This window comes from Camellia sinensis, chromosome 6 (genome assembly GCF_055761805.1).
Source record: "Camellia sinensis isolate YWXY chromosome 6, ASM5576180v1, whole genome shotgun sequence".
Classification (NCBI taxonomy): Eukaryota; Viridiplantae; Streptophyta; class Magnoliopsida; order Ericales; family Theaceae; genus Camellia; species Camellia sinensis.
Window position 1 is genome coordinate 137554285 of NC_138966.1, and position 10822 is coordinate 137565106.

The following is a 10822-nucleotide window of genomic DNA, read 5'->3' on the forward strand; positions in this document are numbered from 1 at the left end:
AGTATTGTTAAAATTATAATTTGACAATTAATAGTAGTAAAATTTTAAATTATATCAATAATGTTCCAATAGTTACAGGCCATTTTGGCAAATTTTACCCAACTTTTCATTCAATTTTGTAACTGTTGTTTGGATACAGGTTTTTTAGTAATTTTTATTATTATTATTATCTTTTTTAAACTTTTTCTTTAAAAAAAATTAAACACAGAGATATAATATGATCTAAATAAGTATATTTTTTTTACCTTTTATTGAAAAAAAATGTGTAAAAAACACAGAGATATAATGTGGTCTAAAAAAAATAAAAAGATTATTTAAAAAAAATGCTAATATAGGAAATATAGGAGATGCCAAATAGTGCCTAAATATTTGTATTCTACCAGATTAAACAAATATATAAAAAAATATATTTCAAAATTCAAAAAATATATATATAATTCTCTCTACCAAAAACATACCACTACAATTTTTTTTTAAAAAAATTATTAACTACATTAAAAATTTTAAAAATAAACAATCACCAATCACCTATCCACTAGTCTTGAAGAGGTACCTATAATTCTGACATGATCCATCTATCCACCACCAATCCCAACCACCATTCTTCGTCCACCAACAACCACCCATTATTCATCCACCATTCACGCACAAACAATTACCCACCAACAATCATCCATTATTCGCCTACCATTCAGTCACAAACTGTTACCCACAAGCAACCCTCTATTATTCACTTATCATTCATTCACCATTCTTTAAGAGAAATGTAGTTATCCATAAAAAATATGGGGGCTAAATCGGTAAATGATGTATGTATCTTTGATTTCACTATGTTCGTGAGAGTTACATCTTGTCATCTAATGTTGTTTTGCAAAGCTGGTCAACAATGTTCAAAAGTAAAATGTTTGTTTTCATATTTATGGTATAAAAGTTTTGTTTGAAGTATCTGTACTGATAAAATATTAAATTAATTAATTAGTTAATTTTTATACGAGACAAAATAAAAAAATAAAAAATAAAAAACTAACATAATTAATGATGATGAAATCTTATTATATCAATTTGAAGCATTCCACCTAAGTGTAGATTTTCGAATTGCTCTAAACACGCATGAAATTTATTGTAACATTTCATGATTACACCCCATCGAGATTTGATAGATACTTGTATTTTTAACTGATCATTCTGAAGCGAGCGATAATTTTAAAAAATTCTTCCAAAAAAATGAGCATATGATTGCAAATTGTCAATAACTGTGTCTTCAGTAATGTGATATCAAGCTCTAAAAATTGTCACATCTTCATCACTACTGACTGATTTTCTTCTCTTTGTTTTTGATGAACCTTCTTAGTGATTGCGTGAAAAAACAAAAAAGAAAAATGTAATTTGGGATGTTTTGCAGTGAACTCAAATTGAATTTAGGTATTTGTATTTATACTACTACAAAAATATGACCATTTTTTTTAGCCATTTCATTTATAGCCATTGATGTATTCTCTTTATGAAAAAGTGCCCCTTTTTTCTTTTGTTCTTTTTTTCCCCCCAAACTAAAACAGAGTTGTTACGCTCATTTTTAACATTCAAAGACATCATCCCACCATTGGATCTTTGCATAATCCAACGACTAAGATCAAGACTCTGGAATCATCATCTAAACTCTCTCTTTCTCGTCTTCATTTTGAGAATTTAGTCGTCTATCTCTCTCTTCATCCCTTATCACCGATCACTCTCTCATATCCTTAAACCTTTCTCTTACTCACAAACTGTAAATACCAATAATACAAGGATGAAATCCTCTCTGCCAGCGAGGCCGCAACCATCATTATCAGTAACCAGATGGTCCCACTAGTGCTTCTCTTTCTTCTCTATCTCATAATCTTCCCTTGTTCCTTTTCCTGCGTTGGATTTTCTCTTCAATTCTTTATTCAACGCCATCAATTTCATCAACTTCATCCATGACACTCACTTGGTGTCACAACCCAAACCTGTCCCTATAGGTTTAGCATCATAACCAGCCAGTAATCCTTGGATTACCAAAGGCCTCTTGGCAGAACAACATATAGTAAGGGGCTACGGAAGCAAATATAGAGAATAAACAATGTCCACAGAGTTGTGTTAGCATATATGAGATGGAAAACTTCAAAACAAACTTGTATATATATATAACGTCATAAATACATTAATTATGCGTCATCCATCCATAAGAATGAAACCAAAAGGGACTTAGCCTAGTGTACGGATAAGTAACAAACAAAAACAACTATAGTAAGGTTACAAAACTAAACATCTCGAAAGGGAACCTCCCCGGGAGGCACAGAAAGGTGACTGACCAAAAATTGAGACGCCAGGTCCTCAACTCTAAGCCTAGTCGTGTGCCTACTCACCTACATACATAATATAAATAGTGAGCAAAAGCCTAGTGAATAATAACAAAGTAAAGGGTTTTAAATGAATGATGTCCATAACAGGTACCGAAATCAGAGTACATATTAAAAGCAGACATATTCATGTTCTTGTTCAATTACATACAGAAAACAGAGTTCATGCTTCGCTATACATGGTACATCTATTAGCATTAACTTGCTTGGTAGTTCCATTGGGAACCTCCGGTACCGAAAAAACTTGTAACTTGCTTGAACCACGGTATTGTTACCCCCGGGTAAGGGCCATGAGACCACGGTATTATTAGCCCTAGGCAAGGGCCTTGCTTATAAAGGCACAGTATTGTTACCCCTGGGCTAGGACCCTGTGCTAAGGATGCCACAAATACATTTCAGAAACTTAGATAACCATTCATTACACAGAATATAACAGTTCATAAAACAGATCTTAATTCATATCATTCAGAAAATAATGAAAGTTAAACATAGCTTTACTAAGTTATTATTCACAGATGGCTCCACTTGTGGAACAGGCAAATCAAATAACTTGAGACGCGTGACCTACACATACATAGCAGAAACACAAAATGAAACACACATTCGGTTGATACTTAACTTCTTTCATTTCATTCTTAGTGTATTTCTAAGTCTTAACCTTTTATTGAGTCTTAATCATGGCCTATGAGTGCCTTGGATGCAATGAGGATGCTAAAATGCACTTGAACACATTTAACAAAACTTGCTGAAAACAGAGGTCCCGCTCAAGCGCAACTTCCCTCGTTCAAGCGGACATGCAAACATGTGAGGGGACGCTCGAGCGCAACTTTTCCTACTCAAGCGTAACTTTTCCCGCTCGAGCGATCTGTAAACTTTGTAAAAGTACTAGTTGTGTGAAATCTTCGATCGATGGCCGCTCGAATCTCGCTTGAGCGTGAGACCTATGCCTTCGCTCGAGCGCAACTTTTATCACTCGAGCGATCTGTAAAAACAAAGGTGGCCACTCGAGCACAGAATCTGTTGCTCGAGCAAAAGTGCAGAATCTGGAATTTCCAGATTGCACTTCCAAGCTTCAAGCTCGAAATTTCACACCTCAAAACTCATCTTTTTGGGCCAAAATTCTGGAAATGTCACGCCCCAAACTTGCCCCTAGAAGTTTGGCAACGAGACCGGCCAGTAATCCTAGATTACCACAGGCCTTTCTGTACAAACATACATAACCGGGGCTTGCGGAAGCGAAAACAAAACACTAATAGTCCAAAGAGCTGTGCATTTATATGAACATACATTACATGCCAAAAATGTTAATTTACCCACTACATTACATCACATATAAAAAAAAAGATCATATACAACACATAGGCAAAAGCCACAGATACAACAAGACAAAGCTCACAAACGGCCTTCCAGGCCTAGCTCCGGCTCGGAGCACACAAAACACTGGGTAGGCTTCAAAACAGCGGCTCAACTCGAGGACCCGCCTAGGCTTGACTTCCAGAATGCTCACCTATAATACATAATTATAAACAATGAGCTAAAGCTCAGCAAGTAACATTAAAGTAAAGGGGTAGTGAACGAATTCCGCATTTCATATATCCATAACATAAATCATTCATAAACATAATCATCTCATATCAGAACATACATAATGGCATACTCCATAGAACATAACATATGTCGTCCAACGACTAGAGTAACCGGTCCCGGACACCGATTAAACACATACCGAGATCTCGTAAACTGGTCCACTTAGGACTATCTATGGATGCCATACTAGATTCGCAAACTGGACATTCGTTCACAGAAAACATTTATCATTTCAAAACCATAGCATAACGTAGCACTTTTAAACATAGATCATACTAACATATCTTTACAGAAATGTTACTCACAGTGGGTTTCCAAAACCGAATGCACGGTCTTCAAATCTTGACCTGCAAATATCAACATATCATACATTTCTCAATACACATTATCATTAAATCCTGTAATTCATGCACTTCATTCTTTCCTTTACTTCATTTCATGTTCATTCTAATCTTTCTTTACTTTGATTCATACTCATTTCATGTTCATAAGATGATAAATGATGCAATTAACATGTTAAAATCAAGTCTGCAACTTCCCCAAAATTTTCCTGAAAAAGGCCTTCCCGCTCGAGCTCCACTTTGGCCGCTCGAGCGTACTGTAAAAAGTCCCAAACTGCTGGGAGGTTGTTTTCACCGCTCGAGCGGGCTTCCCTTCGCTCGAGCGTACAGAGCAAAAATCTGAATTTCTGGTTCTTCTTCCAAGCTTCATTCTCCTCTTTACAAAATCACTTTCCACATGATGAAACCCAAGTCTCAAAACACTCGAAACACAACTTGAATTACACATTATAGCTTCTAAACGAACCCAAATGCATCATATACAAGATCAAACCATGAATTGAGGTGAAGAATCATAACTATTCATGTAAAAGCTTTATTTCTTCATATCCATGGAGGTTCTTCCTCAAGAATGCCAAATATAAACATAAATCATCTATTCATGCCATACATGCTCAAATTAAACATATCTCTCCTTTCAATCCTCTTATTTAACACGAGATCATTGATGATTCAACCTTATTTCAAGAAGTAGAGAAGAAATTCTTACCTTAAGCACTTAATTGGAGAAGTTGTAGCTTGATTCCCCCTTTTTTTTTTCCTTCTTCCCCTTTCTCACGAATTCTCCTCTCTCTCTCTCTTTCTAGATTTTTCTTTTCTTCTTTTTGAGTCAAAGAGTCAACATCCTTATCTATGCATAGATATATCACACAAAAACTAGAATTGTGGCATAATCTTGAGCCAAACATGACTTAGCGATTCAGACGAAATTCAGTCCTCAATTTATTTTCCCAAATGGTTCTAAAAATTCCCGGTATCACATAGACGTGATCAATTTCGTTTTCTGAACCCATTACGGTCATCAATTTCAGTCCCAAAGTTCTCATCTCAACAGATATTCTTCTAATTCAAACAGATATTCTTCAATTAATTCGCATAAACACATAATTAATTACTGATAAATATGACACATGTTTTGGGGTCATTACAGGAAAGCATTTAGGAACTTGTAAAATATCATGATTTGACGATCATTTCATGAAATCAAGGCCCAAAAGCATGCCAATTGTGTAAAATTCAACTTTGAAATGTAAGAACATGATATGAACATGACATGCATACATTCACTTGAGTTCATAGCTTCAAAACATGATCAAATGAGGTCCAATAGTGAGAAATGTTATGAATTCTTCAAACCATGTTAGAATTACAACATATATGAGAGGAAATCTTTCCAAACAACATCAAAATGTTATGAAATATGCATGCATGTATGGAATAACTTAACTTTCTTCAATTCTAGCTCAATTCCCATATGAAGACACCTAATTCACTTGTTTCCATGCATTAATCAACTACATTACATGGTCAAAGACTAAAATTCTTACCTAGAGTCTAAATTGCACAAGTATAGACCTTCAACTCCCAATTTCTTGCAAATCTCCAACGATTCGTAGCATTCTCTTTTTTTCCTAGCTTTGAGCTCAAATTTTCTTCTATCCTTCTGTCTCTCACGTTTTGACGTTCTAGGTGAAGGGATGAGTGTTTAAGTTGAGTGTCACGAGACAAATAAGTCTTATATAGACTTGGTTAGAGAGTTTAATTAATCAAACTTACCACTAATCAAATGAGTACAATTTATTCTAATTAATTCGTTCTGAATCAAATTTCAATTAAACCTACTATAAAATTCCAAAAATTCTAATTAACACAAAAACCAAGTCAATTTCTGAATCGGATGCCGATAAGACCTTAAATTTGTAAACCGAAACGAAAACATGAACAGATCTTTCTATATTAAACAGATATAAACATAAATAAGGCAACATATGATGCAAAATTTCACTTTAATTACTTATTAGGCATAATTAAGTATGGGCTAACGTTAATCATGGGTCGGGGTTGTTACACTTGGACTCCTCAATCCTCCACCTTACCAACGATTCCAACCAGTTGTCCATTGGTTGAGCCTTACACCAAACTCAACTTTGAATAAAACCCACCTATAATTCTACCCGTATTTCATCATTCCCAACTTCTTCATCTTCTCAATATTGTTAGAGATCACAAAGCTCTAACCCTCTTCTCCATAAAGATCATAGACAAACAATGAAAAATGAATAGAGAGAAAGAGTTTGAAACCCTAAACTAGATATCTATCTTCAATTTTGAAACCCTAACCCCAAATCCTTGGAATCACTGATTCAAATAGCTTTTCTGAGGAGAAGATGAAGATGGGTACAAAGAAGATGAAGACGAAGAAGATGACCGGTGTAATCGTCTAAAATATGAACAAAAAATGGCAACTTTAGGTATTTGTTGCCTAAAGTTTTCTTCATATTGTGTGTGATTTGCTTCAGATTGCTTGAGATTTGTTGAAATTGTTTTAAATTTGTTTGAAATTGCTTGATTGTTGTTGATCAATTTTGTAAATTTAAAAAAAAAAAAAAAACTTTGATGAATTTTGTTTAGAAAAAATTTCGTGAATTTTGTTTAAATTTTTTTTTTTTCTGAATTTGGTTTTGCAAAAAATTATCTATTTTGCTGAGAGGGAGGAATGGAGAGAGATGGAGGGAAGGAAACGGTTGGTTTTGGCTAAGTTGGCACATTTGACAGCTGCCATATTCAACAATTGGAGTATCACTTTTCAATGACAAACTATTTAAGGTTTGCTCTAAGTTAAGTTTTTGTGTATTTTTAGTATTTTTTATTATTATATTTTAAGCAGTTTTTCATATTTTTTTAGTTGTTTAGATGCACTGTAAAATAAATTTTTTGAAATATTTTTAAAAATTTACTAAAAATAAGTGAAAATTCGAACAAAAAACTTTATACATTTTTTTTCCCCAGGTTTTCGGTTGTTTTTAGTTATTTTTTTAAAAACTTTTTATACACATATAATATTGATATATCTACAAAATAAAAAAAAAAATATTTACTAATTTTGGGTATGACTTATTTTTTGACTTTTTAACTTATTATAAAAGACGTGTAAAAAAGTAGAGAGGTGATGTAATAGAAATAAGTCAATAAACCAAAAAACATCTTATTTTGGATGTCTCCAAAAAGAAAATGTTGAATTTACCAACAAAATTATCAAAAACACACATGTATTTTGGTAATTTTGTTGGTAACTCTAGCATTGCTTGTTTCAAAAAAAAAAAAAAAAAAATGAAAAAAGTTTAATAAAAACAAACGAAAATCAATTTAAAAATAATTTTTGAGAATTGTAACCAAATAAGTTATGATTTAACTGAATTATACACATTGTGATAGTTATAATTGAAGTTGGTTACGATATTAATTTAACTATGGTTTAAAAGTGTTTTTTGATTATACGTAATTGTGAAGTTGGTTATGATATTAATTTGATCATGATTTTAAAATTATTTAGCTATATCTATGTGGTGTGTGGTATAACTTTTTTTTTTTTTTTTAATTATGCTTAAAAAACCTAATTATGACATAATGATAAATAACATTATAAATGTCATGACTTGTATATGATATACACACTTTTAAGGATATGTCCATAGCATTACATATATATATTTTTTAATTCAACGATAAGAGGTGTCTGGACCCGGGGACGGAACCAGGATTTCATTATCGAAAGAGTCAAAAGAAAAATAATTTTTTTCACCATATACACAAAACACACATATACGTATATATGATGTATAAATTATATATACATAAAAAAAATTTAAATACCATAGAAGCAATTTCTAATAGGTTGAATAAGTTTTTTTGGATGTAAAATAGAAAGAGAATTCAAGATGAAAAAAGAATGACACATATATTTTTATAGTGGGGGTCATTTTATATATAAAATAATATGTATTTTTAAAGTTTTATGGCAAACAATAATACACAGAAACAAGGGGGTCATGACTCCCATAATCTTTTCCTAGTTCCATCTATGTCTTGACCAACTTACGTGCACTTATATTTTACCTTCTTTTAGTCAGTGTTATTTATTATTAAAAATTATATTTTGTTCATTGAAAAGTAAATATGCAAAAATATGAACAAAATCAGACTATAATTTGGACCATCGGTGAATAAAATCTTGACAATTAAATTTTCAAAAGTGCTATTATATTTGGGGCAAATTACATATACACCCCTCGAGGTTTGGCTAAATTACAGATGCCCCCCTGAGGTTTGAGAAATTACGAATTCCCCCTGAATGCTATATTTGCATAAGAAATTAGGGGGTAAATTGTTATGAAATATAAACCTCAGGGGGCAAATTGTTATAAAAATACAAACCTCAGGGGGCGGAATGTAATTTCCGAAACCTCAGGGGGGTATCTGTAATTTAGCCAAACCTCGAGGGGTGTATATGTAATTTGCCCTTATATTTGCCATTGCTAACTATTGCAATTTCCTTTAATAAAATATATATTTTTTAATGTCATGACTAATTTTAATCCAAACTTTAGAAATTAATTATTTTAATTATTTTTTAATTATTTAGAGAAAAGAGAGAGACTCCCACTGGGGTGACCCCTACCACCCCAATAAATGCTGATTGGTCCATTTTTTTTTGTCCCCCTCTCGTTCGTGTATGTAGGGGTGGTGGGGGTTTGGATCATTTCTGTTTTTTAAAAGATATTTAAAAAAAGGAGTGATGTGATAATTTATAATAATTTTTTTTAATTTTTTAACTATTTTAACCTATTGACAAACAATATACTGTAAGGCTCAACTAATTGAATAAAATTATTACAAATTTTACAATTAATATCACAAATAGTTCGAATCTAATATATATATATATATATATATATCACAAGTAGCGAAAATTTTAAAATTCTTTGACTAGTTTAATCCACAACCCATTAAAAACAGATGCCTAAATAAATGAAATAAACACAAATCACTTTTTTATGGGTAGATTACATATACACTCATTGAAATTAACTTAAAATACAGATTAGTTCTTAGAGTTTGAAAAATTATAAATATTTATTTATTATAATTTTTTATTTAATAGAATTAATTGAAAAAATAAATTTCATTATTACTTTCCTATATAATAATAAAATTATCTAAATTATTAATTAAAACATATTTTTAATATTATTAAAAATTATTAATTGACTTAATGATTTATTAATAACAAGGGTAATTTAGTATGAAATTAAAAATCTCAAAGAATAGAATATAATTTTTAAAATCACATAAGACAATTCGTATTTTAATAAAACCTCAAAGAATATATTTGTAATTTAACTTTTTATTATTGATATTTTACTTTAATAATATTTTGATAATTTATTATTATATAATTTATTTTAAGACTTATATTCATATTTTTTTTTGTATTGTCCGTGATACACTAGTTACAAATAACATTATTTTTTAATATTTCTCAAAATCAATCGTAAAAACTTGCGTGAAATATTTTTATAATTTTTTTAATATTATAATTAATAAGTGTCTCCTCTAATTTAATTTTCTAACCGTGCCACTATTCGTGGGCTTTCCTAACTCATTACTACTCCTAAGCAAAAGAAATTATAGGAATGAAGTAAAACATGCATTTTTAGGCTTCGTTTGGGAAGAAGGGTTAGGTTGGGTTTGAGACTATTTTAACCTTAAAAAGATAAAATAGGCTTTTTAATTCAATAAGATAAAACAATACATCAAACCCATAATCATTACATTATTTTTGTTACAAAAAGTTAAAAAAAGTCAAAAAATTCTTCCTAAACCAGATTTTTTAACCCCTAATTAAAATAATAAAAAAGTCAAAAAACTAACATACTTTTCAAACTATCATGAACCTTTCTACAGCAAATACAAATTCTATTTTGAAGATATAAAACCTACAAGAGGGAAAAAAAATTAAAAATCTCCTAATGGTGCACTTGACAGATCTAATCAAATACTAGTAAAGGCTACAAACTTTAAATATATGATTATATTTTAAAGGTTGTTTGAGATGTTCTAAATAAGTATATTTTTTAATTTTTTTACGAAATATGAGTTGAATTTGAAATAATGTGATAGAGAAGTAATATGACTTAAATAAAATGATATCACTTAAATAAAATAACAACTTTTTAATTTTTTAATTTTTTTTAAGAGATGCCAAATTTAACAGTCTTTTATGTAAATACGCAAATCAAAGGAGCATATCTCAAAAGCATTTCCCTTGGTAAATGGGCGTAGTCCTGTACGTAGAGGACCACTATTCACATATAGATTCATTACAAACAACATACATTTATTAGTACTTTATTATTTTCACATATTTTTAAGGCAATTGGATATAGACTCGACACCACCATTTGTCACTATTGTGCAACTTGTCATGTTTTTAATAAATCTCAGAGGCTATGTTCT